The sequence below is a fragment of the Myotis brandtii genome, unplaced genomic scaffold (genome assembly GCF_000412655.1).
Source record: "Myotis brandtii unplaced genomic scaffold, ASM41265v1 scaffold137, whole genome shotgun sequence".
Taxonomy (NCBI): Eukaryota; Metazoa; Chordata; class Mammalia; order Chiroptera; family Vespertilionidae; genus Myotis; species Myotis brandtii.
In genome coordinates, this window is record NW_005354874.1 from 1,349,426 (window position 1) to 1,362,616 (window position 13,191).

At 40.9% G+C, this 13,191-nt stretch overlaps 1 protein-coding gene across 1 annotated transcript in view; it reads left to right on the plus strand.

The window, feature by feature from the left end:
- The window catches only part of ISM1 (isthmin 1, angiogenesis inhibitor), a gene marked incomplete at its 5' end in the record, with an annotated part of 72,981 nt that overhangs the window by 635 nt on the left and 59,155 nt on the right, over positions 1 to 13,191 (plus strand). The gene's annotated exons all lie outside the window — the stretch shown is intronic.

Genomic DNA, 13,191 nt, shown 5'->3' on the forward strand with positions numbered 1-13,191 from the left:
TATAAAAGGTGAGTTTCGGTTTCCTAATAAAGGATTGCCCAGGTAAGGGTGGCCTGCCGCTACCTTGGAAAGCGCTTTCCCTTGGGTCTAGTGATGTGACAACTGTCCACTTGGGGCATGGGTAAAAGTCTGCAGGGATTCCCTCCGAAAGCAGAGGGAATTCTCTGGCGCCTAAAGTCTCCTCCGCAAGTTAGCCCTTTCTGAAGCTCTTTGCTCTGCAATGCCCAGATAAGGATTGTTTCCAAAAGAATTTACAGTCGTTGTCTCTTATTCAGTGTTTGCCTCTTTATGTAATTTGTTGCGGAAAGGTTTACTGTTAAAGAGAGAATTCACTTCAACATTTAAAACAGTGGCTACTATGCAACTGTTTTAAGTGCTTTACAAAACCTAACTGACTTAATAAGGTACTATATTATTACTATCTCCCCTTTACAGAACACACACACAAATAAATGAGGTTCAGAGAGGTTAAGAAAGTTGCCAAAGTTCACACATTTCAAACTCTTGATGAATTACACCCAGTTTTCTCTCTGCCTGGGTGTTATAGACTAAAGCAAGGTGACCCTTGCACACATGCAAAACCAGGAATAGGGAAGTTTTCACCCCAGAGCCTAAAGTTCTCTTAATTTGGGGACGTTTCTGAAAATGTCCTAACTTTGTGGGGTCCTCTCCTCTTTTCCTGTGGGCAGACAGGTACGGGGACAGACTGATGGGATTCCTTTGCGGAAATGGAAGATACTGCCATTCTACGGACTGTGGTACACCCACCAGTCATGTAGGAATAATTCTTAATATCTTCAAGATTTCTGGAAGTCATATTTTATACATGATGCTTTCTTTCCTCGTGGCCTCATGAAAAGCTGCAAAAGTGATGTTCCATGGAAAAGTAAATTTGGCAGATTTTTTAATGAGGTGCTTGCTATCATTAGAAGAAACGGGGGCCGGCCTTTGCTGCCTGAACAGTAAGGTAATGAGAGAAGCAGCTGGTGGAAGTGGCAACTGAAAAGGGGAAGTGGATTACATTCTCCAAAGCGCCTTTGGCTGAAGAACTGCCCCAAGAGAGCGGAAGAAATGGGGTATTTGAAAGAGTAATGCCCCTAGGAATCACTTGGGTCCCAAGGAGCTACTGATATTCCAGCTTCAGTTTACCCTATAGTAGTGTTCAGTTATTCTGTCCACTCAATGCACGTATCCAGGCAGAATGATGAGTTTAACAGTTGAGTTCATAATTGAACCCTCTTTTGTAATTTGTTAGTATAAAAGTTTTATAGTCTTCCTGACTAAAGTTATTTCATTGGCCCTCTGATTCCCCAAAGGCGTTATGATTCAAGTGGAGAATGTATGTTCCACTAGGTAAGAAGTTCTGCAAAAGCCATTGATTAGCCTGTTGCTTTCAGGCCGTAGGAAGTAAATGCACCAGTAGCAGGTGTATTCGAAAACATAACTGCGGATGATATATTCTTTCTGTTCACTGGACATTTTTAACCTCTCTTAAACTCCTGTGTTGGCTTTATGTGATCTTAAGCTGCTAACATCATTCTTTGCAACTGGAAAATGAATGCTTATACTATGTTATTTTTGGTTATCTCTGCTTAAAACATTCTAAAATAGGAGGTTGGAGTTAGAAATACAAAGTGGTAGGTTTATTTACCCAAATTGTAGTATGTGTTTGGATCATTTTAAAGGAGATCCACTCTTATATTTAAGATCTGGTGATTTTGACACATCAATGACACCTGATAAAATAGTAGTAAGAATAACAACCATAATAGCTAAGATTTGTAAAATGCCTTCGTGTGTCAGACACTGTCCTTAGCGCTTTAAATATAGTAGCTTTTAAAATCTTTGCAAAAATTCCACATGAATGAAGTACTATTGTTATCCCTGTTTCAAATGAAAAAAAAAGGTGAGGTGAAGTAACTTGCCCAAGGTTGCACAGCTAGAAGATGCTTAATTTGTTTTTGTTATTTTGTAGTGTAGAAATCTTTGAAGAATATTTGTATTCTAAATTCTTGGAAAAGTCATCATGCTGACTACAAGAGAGAAAGCCTTTTAACAATTTACATTTTCAAACTTCTTGATGGTTTTATTGTGTCAAATACGAACATATAAGTATATATAAAAATACATTGATACATCATATATACATACACACATAAAAATACACATGCAGGCGTGCGCACACACACACACACACACAAAACATTACCTAACATGATTTTTTTGGTAATTTCAGCATCCTTGGGGATAGATTTTTTTTTTTTACTCTGTGACTCCCTGTGCTGGAGGTATGCTATGAGGAGGCAGTAAAATGCTTTGAGCACACTATCTCTATTGGCTATGTGTGGCTCATGAAAATAATGTTAGTCTTTGTACTATTTTCAGTATTTTAAAATATCTAATAAGAAATTACACAGTTGTTTGCAACAGGTGCAAAAAATGCAGAGACTAACTTTTTTCACTTTTGAATGAAATCTTATCTCCTCATTGAAAGAAGTTTGGCTCATGTTGATCAGATATGCATATTAGTTCTTTCATATGTCTTTAATTTATAATAGTAAGAAAACAATTACATGTAATAAAAGCAGCCTGGAAGACAGAACATCTCAAATTATATAACCCATAGGTAATAACAATAATAATAATATTTTACTTGAAATTCAAATAAGTGTCTCTCTACTAAATCTCAGCCAGATTTAGAACCATGAATTTCTATAGATTTTAAATAGTAAAACTACAACTCATTAAGACGACATTTAAGCAAGTGTTATAAAACATCAAATTGGTTATTATTACAGTAACATTAAAGCAAACCAAACTCTGAAATGTAGCTAAATGTCTTTGTTCTCTATTTCCTAACTATAATCTTATAGGCACTTCCTCCCTCTTATTCCTCTACTTGCACTCAATAAACCAGCTTAGCTTCTTGTACTCACTGATTCTCTGGATTCAAAAGTTCACCTGAGCTATTTATAGCAGTAAAAGCAAAAGACATCAACTTTTTCCACTTTTGAATGAAATCTTATCTCCTCCTTGAAATACGTTTGGCTCATGTTGATCAGATACGCAGATTAGTTCTTTCATATGTCTTTAATTTATAATAGTAAGAAAACAATTATATGTACAAAACATTCATTTGTACTTAATACAAGTAAGTTTCCTTACAATGACCCTATGGGATAGATAGTATTTATATACCCACTTCATAGATGAGGAAATTGAGGCCTGGAGCGGTCTGAGTAACTTGCCCAAGGCTGTGGTAGGGCACAGCCAGGATTCAGACCCAGGCAGGCTGACCGTGGAGCCCAAGTTCTTGTTTCAGTCCAACAAGACTCCTTCAGCTCTGACTCAAGTCAACAGCCATTGTTTCTTGTTATGTGACTTGCCTGCCCATTTCCCAGGCTGTGTGTTTGCTCTTATCCCTACAATTCTTTATAATTGTGGATAACTGTCCCACTTAGCTATTGCTGCATAACAAACCACCCCAAAACTTAGTGACTTAGCAGCCATTTTTATTTGCTCATGAGTGTATGTGTCAGCACCTTCTCTGGACTCACCTGGGTAGTTCTGCTGATCTTGCCTAGGATTACTCATATGGCAACAGCCTTCTGTTGGCTTGACATGAGCTAGATGGTCCAAGATGACATCATATGTCTGATGGTTGGTGCTGGCTGTCACCTTGGCTCTCTGTCCATATTGTCTTTAATCCTCAAGGAGGATTTAGCCGCATTTCTTTACATGGTGGACTCAGAACAGCAAGAGGCTAAAAGCAGAAGTTGAGAGGCCTCTTGATGAACTTGAACAATGTCACTTCAGCCACATTCTATTCAGCAAAAAAATCACTGGATCAGCTCAGATTTTAGGGGGAGGAAATAGAATCCTCCTGATGGCAGGGCCAGCAAAGTAACAGGAGCCCGGGGGGGGGGGGGGGGGGGGGGGGGGGGCGGAATTACTGTGGCCAACTTTGCTAATTATCAACCATATTGAACTTTTGTCTCATGAACTTTGTAAATGTTTGGACCAATCTTGCACTCACCTTTTAACATTGTTTATGCTGCCTTTGGCCATGCAGAAACTTTCCGTTTTAAATGTAATCAACCCTGAATCATTTCCCTTATGACTTTTGGTTTTCTTGCCTTATTTTAGAAAGTTTTCCTCAAATAAAGATTGTCAAAATCTCTAAATATATTTTGTTCTAACACTTCTATTTTTATTTATTTATTTTTGTCTGTTTAAGACTACCATCTACTTTGAAGTTGTTTATGGGTGTAAGGTTTAAGATAAAGATACATCCCAGCTGGTGTGGCTCAGTGGTTGAGCATCAACCTATGAACCAGGAGATCATGGTTCAATTCCCAGTCAGGGCACATTCCTGGGTTCTGGGCCCCATCCCCAGTGTGTGACATACAGGAGCAGCCAATCCATGATTCCCTCTCATCAATGATCTTTCTATTTCTCTCTCCCTTTCCTTTCCTCTCTGAAATCAGTAAAAATATATCTTAAAAGAAAAGATAAAGATACAACTTTGTTTTTTTTGTCCAAGTGAATAGTCACTTGTCCTACTATTTGTTAAATACTTCATTCTACATTCATGGATACAAAATAACACTTTTATCATATACTAAAATTTTCACTTTCACATAAGTCTGTTTCTTGACCTTCATTTTCTCTGTTCATTTATCAACACCACAGTAGCTTCATTTTATGTATTTTCATAAAATGTTTTTTATGGCAAATTTTCTTTCATTAAAAAAAATTTTTCTTAAAATTTTTCATAAATGTCTTTTTTCAAACAGACCCTAGAATTATTTTAAATATTCAATGAGACTTTAAATGGGAATTGCTTTATATGTTTTTATTACCTTAGAAGAGTTGAGAATTTTTTTGAGATGTAAAAGAAATTACTTTTTATTATGTAGCATTGTAACAGTGATTTAACACACCAAAAACAATGTCATTGTAGTGCCATTTTCTTTAAAATTATGGTTTATGTAAGATGAACTATCCTCATTTTTTAAACTCTGTTTTCATTTTGCTGCTCTGATTGTTTTCTGCTGCGCTTTTATTATTATAGATTAGTACTAGCAATCCTTAAAGGTTCAATTTCATTTTTGACAATTGTATATGCCCATGTGGCTACCATCAAAATTAGGATATAGAACATCCCCATAATCGCAGATAGTCTTCTAGTGTACCCCTGTAGGCAATTCACTCCTCTCAGAGACAACCAATGTCTGACTCCTATACCATAGATTAATCTTGGCTGTTCCACATCTTCGTATAGATGGAATCATACTGTATGCATTTTTTTGGTATGTCTGGCCTCATTTGCTCAACATAATGTTTTTGAAAATTATTAATGTTGTTGTATATATAAGTAGATTTCTCCCTTTTATGGCTCTGTGGTATTCCATTGTATAGCTATACCACAATTTATTTGCCCATTTCCCTATTGATGGACATTTGGGTTATTTCCATTACTTTGGAAATCTATATATATATAAAAGCCTAAGTGACCGAACGACTGGTCGACCGGTCACTATGACGTGCACTGACCACCAGGGGTCAGCCACTCAACAGCCCTGTGGAGGCACGAGCCTTTCCCGATTGGGATTGACTGGATGTGAGCCTGTGGCAGGCGCAGCAGGGCCAGGATGAACGGGAGCAGCAGGCAGGAGCAGCAGGCAGGGTTGGACTGCTGGTTTTGGCCCATCCCCACAGGCCATGCCAAGGGACCCCACCGGTGCACAAATCCATGCACCAGGCCTCTAGTTATGAATAAGACCATGTCAATGTTCTTGGACAAGCTTTTCTGTGCACATGTGTTTTCATTTCTTGCAAGTAGATACTGGTAGTGAAACTAACACAGCCTCTACTAGTATCCTGGATATTATTATGGGAATTCTTCTAGGGAAATTCACTTTTTTGAGATCTTTCTTTCACTTTCTCAGCTCTGTAGTGTTTCACTTTCAATGGGTTATATTTGTTTTATATATACCAGAAATCATTCCTTCTTCCATAGGTGATCCCTTTTCAGCTTTCCACTTCTGTAGTGATTTATATTTATATTCTATCTGACTCTTCAAGAGAATTTGAAGAGGGGAAAGAAATAAACAAAAATGCTTGGCCCACCACCTTGAACTGAAACACTATAACTGTATTTCTTAATTTTACTTTCCTGTATACAAAACAGAAGAAAGTTACATTATTTGTGCAACCTCTTCATTCATGTTCTTTCAGCCGTGTTCTAGCAGGTATTGATCTGTGAGGCTGGGGGGAAACCTCAGAGCTCATAAGAACTACCCATTCAGTAAAGAAGAATCTATTTTGGATTTAAAGCCTCCAAAGGAAAGGATCCCACAACCATCTTCTATATGCCATCTAATTTTTTTTTATAACCTTCAGAGTCAGAACATTCTTCCTGTAATGTCTCCTTTAAATCTTATTTCATGTTTGTGTTTTTCTTCCCAGCATTACGAGCAGTTGATTTCTTCTTTTCAAAAAACATCTCTTGCAAGACTTGAAGGTTATTATTTAATAGTTCCTGTCTTTTCCAGATTTGATTATCTCGGTTCCTGTAACTTGTCTTCGTTGGTCTTATCTTACAATGTTTTAGTGGTTTTTGTGGTTCTCTTGTTTCTCTTTCATCTTCTGAGAAAGTCTTTCTTTTGCAACCTTGGCTTGGGACTTTACGATTTATAAAGAAAAGATGGTGATGAAGCCTCTTTCTTCAGTGATGGCTAAGAGCACCCTTCTGTCTGTATTCATCCCCTAAAAGACAGAAGATTACTTAGGCCATTGGATCTGGCATCAGTCTAAGGCCCAGGATTATATGCAGTGAGCTTAAGAAACAGTGAGAGAATGTGTTATTGAAAAAAACAGATCCCATTCCACATTTTATTTAAACTCTTGTCTGTACTCCCTTTCCATAATAACTTCATAAGAAGCCATGATCATAAAATACAAAGAGCTGAACTTATTTCTTTGTGTGCCATGTCAGTGCAGAGGTTGGGTGGAGCACTATGCTAATAATGTCACCATGCTGGTGCCCAGCATTCCTCTTGGGACTAAGTACTCACTCACTGCCCATGGTAGTGACTCGCTTGATAACATAACCTATGGCCCTTTCCTTTCTCTGCCTTCTTTCCCCTTCCCCTTCCAGTTTCCTGGGCTCATTTCCCAGGTATGCTCTTTGTCTCAGGTTTTGCTTCTGGGAGAACCTGAACAAAAAAGCACTACTCAAACCTAAGTCATGGGGATAGCAATACTATAGGTAGCGATGGTGTAGGAAAGGTAAGATGTGGACCCCTTCCCCTTCCAGTTTCCTGGGCTCATTTCCCAGGTATGCTCTTTGTCTCAGGTTTTGCTTCTAGGAGAACCTGAACAAAACAAAGCACAACTCAAACCTAAGTCATGGGGATAGCAATGACTTCTATAGGTAGCGATGGTGTAGGAAAGGTAAGATGTGGAGTTTTCATGTGGCATCTGCTGCTTCTTGTTGTCCTTAACCAAGTTGAAGTCTGTTAGCCTCAGAAAGGGGTGTGCTGTGGGCAGCAATGGAATCAGGCCATACCAGCCGCCCCCGAATCTGGGAGTTTCAAAATTTTAGAAATGAGAAGGTCAGGCCTAGGCAAAGCCTACAAATTGCTGGTGTTTGAAGAGCTAACTGGTCGTCTTTCTCCTGAGAGCCTGATCCGGTGCTTGTTTGCTATCTTAGGTGGGAGGATGAGCTGCCATGGGAAGTCATCAAAGGTGTGTCATCCAATGCCTGAAAAAGGCAGAGGCCACGGTGCCTTGGGAAATACAGCTTTACATCAACTCCCCAAGCACAGACCAGCATGTGTCACTGGAAAGTTGTCTCTGTAAACTGAGTAGAAGTAAAAACAGTAGGTTAACTACCCCTTCTTCCTGTTAGCCTGACCCATGCACATGTTAGTAAACCGAGTCATCTTTCATGGAGCACTCTCGGTGACTGATGCCCCTCTGTAACAGAGCAACAGCCCTTCCCCCGGGAAGAGACCGTGCTGCAGGGCCCATGAAATGGGAGAGTTCTAGCTTCAAGTTTGGGGCCCTGGGCTGCCAGACTTGTAGTTGAGGCACCCCCAACCCCCAGATGTTTAACAGAAAGGGCCTAGAAAAAAAAAGAAAGACTGTGAATGCAATAGACCGCTTCCTGCTGGATACTACATCTCTATTTTCAAAAATAACAAGGTGTGGCTGGAATCTATATGAGGGATGCAAGGAAGCTGGAAATGATGTCATAGGCCACCCGGTGTTAGCTTACTCCCTCAGGCATCCAGATAGAATATTCATGCCAATGCCAATGAGACACATAACAAACATGCCTTGGCTCCCAGCCACTCCAGGGAGATAGAGATGGGAAGAGGATGAGGGGGAAATGGCAGTGTGTTATTATTTTCTATTACAGCTTTATTGAGCTATACATGACATACATTGAACTGGAATTACATACTTAAAGTGAACAATCTGATAAGTTTGACACTTATGGAACCATCAGCACCATCAACATGTTGAAGAAATATATCTCCAAAAGTTTCCCATGCTCCTTTGTGATTCATCCCTCATTCCTAGCAATCTCCAGGCCTTTGTCACTAGATTTTTATATAAGTGGAATCATACCGAATGTACAATACAGTGAGCTTCTTTGCAAAGATGCATCCATGTTGTTTTGAGCATAAAGCATTTGACCCTTTTATTTTAAATTAGTATTCCATTGTATGCAACTACAATACTAGTATGCTTATCCATTCACCCATTAAAGCACATTTAGATTGTGTTCCAATTTGGGCCTATTAAAATAAAGGTGCTGTGAACATACAGGTATATGTCTTTGCATAAACATATGCTTTCGTTTCTCTTGTGTGAATATTTCAGAGCAGAGTGGCTGGGTAATATAGTAATGTATGTTTAGCTTATTAGGAAATTATGGCGATCTTTTTAAGGTGCTCACATAACATATTTAGAATCTAAACAGCGCAGGAACATCGTTGGAAAACTTCAGAGAATTTGGAAGTTGAATCCCAGGATTACCTTTCTACAGTTAAAATATAGATGTGTGATCTACAAGAGAGTATGAAAAACTAAAAGGAAGAGAAAAGGTACTGTCTCCTTGGAAAGGATTCTCCTGTTTTGGTTAGCATGCCCAAAGTACAAACATATCACGGGGCTTGATTCTCCAGGGCATGGTGGCCATGGTGGTGGTGAAGGAAAGTTAGGTGCTGGCAGGAAGACAGGTTAGAAAAGTGTCCCAGCAGAAGACTCGGCTTCCTTTAAGCTCCCTTTCCCTAGGCCCTGCCTGACTGAAAATTAAGAAAAGCAGATATAGGGGTTGTAGCTCCTGCCTGGGGACTCAATTACGTTGTGACTTGGAAATATGGTATTGGTTAGGAGCCCAAAATGAATTGGAAGTCAAGTTTATTGCTGGGCACCTTCAATTTCCAGGAAGTAGAAAGGACAAAAGTAAAGGGGGAGATCTCATTAGGTGTTTCTAACCCTTGGCCCAAGAAGTGGGCTGAGGAAATGTCAACATGAGCCAACCTCCTGGCCACTCTGGTTATTAGGAGAGTGTGAATTATTAGACACCCATAGCATTCTCACTGAAGGGCAAGGACTGTCCTTCCCTTATATATAAGGTGGCCCATCCACTGCCCTGATGTTCACCAGGTGCAGTTGTGACCCAGAGATGCAGGTGAGAAGCTCCAGAGGACTTCTCCACCCTTGTACCCAGAGTGTGGTCTGTGGAGCAGCAGTGGCAGCAACTCCTGGGAGCTCCTTAGAAAATGAGAATCTCAGGCCCCACCCAGAACTACCGAGTCAGGATCTGCATTTTTAACAAGGCCCTCAGGTTAGTGATATACACAATACAGAAGCACTGGTCAAGATGCTTCTTTTTCTTGCAAGTTACAAGTCTCAGAAAGTACTTAATACAGGTCAGGTATTATTTAGCTACTAGAGGCCCGATGCACGAAATTCATGCAAGGGGCTTGGCCCTCGCAGCCCCAGCTTCATCCGGAAGGTCATCTGGCTGTCCAGTCTAATTAGCATATTATGCTTTTATTATTATAGATTACCCAATTATGCTGCATGGCAAATTACTCCAAAACTCAGTGGCCTGTAACAATAAGCATGTATTCTCACACTCGTGGGTTTGTGGGTTGGCTGGAGTTCAGTAGATCTAGGCAGGATAGACTCCAAGCTGTGGGTTGGGTCTGGGTGTCTTCTATGCATCTCCCATACTTGTGCAACCAGCAGGCTACCTGCCATGCATCTCTCTCATGGCAATGAAAATGCACAGAAAGGCAGAGGTGAGCCCAAATAGACAGCACACTTCAGCCTTTGATTGGGTCACTCTATTAGCACCCCACCAGCCAAAACTAGTCACAAAGGCCCAGCAGAGTGGCCGAAGGCATGAGCTGTGGATTTGTGTCAATTTCACTTCTGCTTCTCACTTACATGTCTGCCCTTAGGCAAAAGCCTCATGCTTCTCTGTGCTTCTTGTCCTATTCAGTAAAATGGGACAATAATAGCTACATTGCTGGGAGGTTATAATGTTGTGAGGACCATCCTTGGTGTATAGGAATGGTTTAACTCATAGGAATGGTTTAATACAGAGCAGTGTGACCTTGGGTAAGTCATTTCAACTCCACATTTCATTTTCTATATCTAAGAATAGACATCCTCATGGGGTAATTCTACTAAATTTTGAAGTTTATTTTCAGAATTGATGATGATGATGATGCAAAAGCTAACACTGAACATTTATTCTGTGCCTAGAACTGCTGTAAGGACTTTATATGTATTTACAATTGTAACCTTTATCATAGCCCAATGGTGATTATCTCTATTTTGCAGCCGAAGAAACTGAGGCAGAACAATGTCAGGAAATCAAGGTTTAAAAACTGATTGTTCTGAGCACCTCACATAGAGAACTGATCTAGTCCAAGCTGACTCCATGAGGCTGACACACATTCTGCCTCATGCCAGTCGATGACGCTTCTAGAGAGGCTTATTCTCTCATATGGGAGAAGGAAAGGACAGGGGCAGCTCGAGAGAAGAGACTGGGGAAGCAGCTGGCCCCCTGGTTGAGCAGAGTCCCCATCTCCACCCTCCCTAACTATGTGGCTATGTCCCAGCAAGCAGATGCCCAATGAACGTGCTGAACATTTCCAGTGGGACCCAACCATGACCTAGGGCTGTGTTGTGGAGCTGCACATAGTCAGGTCGAGGGGAAGGATAGAGCCCAGAGGATCCTGCCTCTGAGAAATTAGAGCTGGAAAAGGCCGTGGAATTCTCTGTCAGCACAGGACTCTGCCCATCAGAGATTGTTTCAGAGTCAAGATACGCATATCCCTCTCTTTCCACCTTCCTTCTGAATGGTCTCCCTTGTGTAGTTTCACTGCTGAAAAATCATGTGCTCCATGGTAGGGATGGAACTGTGCCCACCAATATGTTACTCATCACTGTAGCGCTGTAACAATGTAAGCCTGCAACCACTTTCACTGATGAAGGGGCACCCTTTCCTACCCTCCTTTCTCAGAGGTAACAGGAGAAACAGGACATGCCTGGGACAGGAGTTCCACAAGCTCTGCGAGCTGGATATTCCGCTTCTGAATCATTGTTGCCGGCCAGAACCTCTTCCCTGGGACTAATCAGATGTCTCTTTCCTCAGTGCGTCCCAAGGTCTTCTGAGGAACAAGTGGTCAGAGTTTTTTCAATGTTTTCCATAGTTTCCTATTTTCTTTTTTATTTATGGCATTACATTGCTAATATCTAATCAGCTTGTGGACCACTCTGGTTCTAGATCTTTTTCTGTTGTTCGTCCTGAGTTCCTGACTGCCACGGGCACTCAGTGAATTTGATCCTTTGTTCTGTTTTATTTGTGATGGGTTGTGTCCCACACTTCAGGGATGTTCTACAGCGCCCTCTCTTCTTTTCCCTTTGAACCCCAAATGTTGAGTTGGGACCAGTCTCATTTTAGCTATCTTAGTAGCTTATTAATTTGGTAAATATCACAAAAGTGAGCACTGACTGGGTAGATAGCTAAAAAATAACTTTAAAATGTATCCCCACTGAACATGTGAAAACAGTCTGTTATCCCATCAGAATGACAAAATGGAAAAAAAAGAAAAGCTCTGAAGACACAAAGTATTGGTGTGAATGTGGAACACCTATGGGGAAGTAAACTGATATGAACACTTTTGAAAATTGTTTTTCCAAAGTAACTACTGAAACAGGATGTAACGTGTACCCTCTCACCCAGCAATCCTAGCCACCCTGGGTATATACCCAACAGAAGCGTATTCCTGTATGCACTCAAAGACCTGGAAAAGAATGCTCATAGCGGCACTATAGAAAGCAGCCCCAAACTGGAAATGGCAGAAATGGCCCATCAACAATAGGATAGATAATACTGCAGTAAATGCGCATACTCGGAATGAACAAACGACAGCTACAGGCAACATGTACAACTTTACAAGTGTCATGTTGCGTGAAGGAAGCCAGGCACAAGCGAGTACATGCCATGCAATTCTGTTCCCGTGAGGGTCATAACCAGGAAAAACTAATCTATGCTGTTGGAAGATTAGTCAGGACCTTAGTTACCCTTGTCAAGGAAGTGACCAGAGGGAGTACAAGGGCCATCTGGGGCGCTGGGCATGTTCTGTTTCTTGATCCCAGTATTGGTGAAACAGGTGTGTTCAGTTTGTGAAATCCCATTTAGCTGTATAGTCACGTATGTGCGTCTGTCCATACATATGTCATACTTCAATTAAAAATAGAGTAAAGAACACAGCAGGCAGGGGAGATGGTGCAGAAGAGATGGCCATTTTACGCTGGTAACGGCCTCCTGCAACCCTGGAGCCCACTCCCGGTGCTCCCTGATGCGTGCTCCCCTGCCCGCGGGTGTCCACATTTTAATGAATGTGGACCAGTTTCGATGATGGGGGCCTCCTCTGCCTCCGAGGCCCAGTGCTATTGTTGCGACATCAAAGACCAACTGCTGGCTAAGATACAGTCCATATGAAAAGAGTGACCAGCAAATTTACTGCTTGACTTCATTCCCTTTAAATGGAACTGGCCCCATGGTTCTCTTTCAAAGCTTAATTGTGGACATATATCTTCTTTATAGGACATTGTGTACAATAAAGAGAAGCAGTAACTTAAATTTTATTT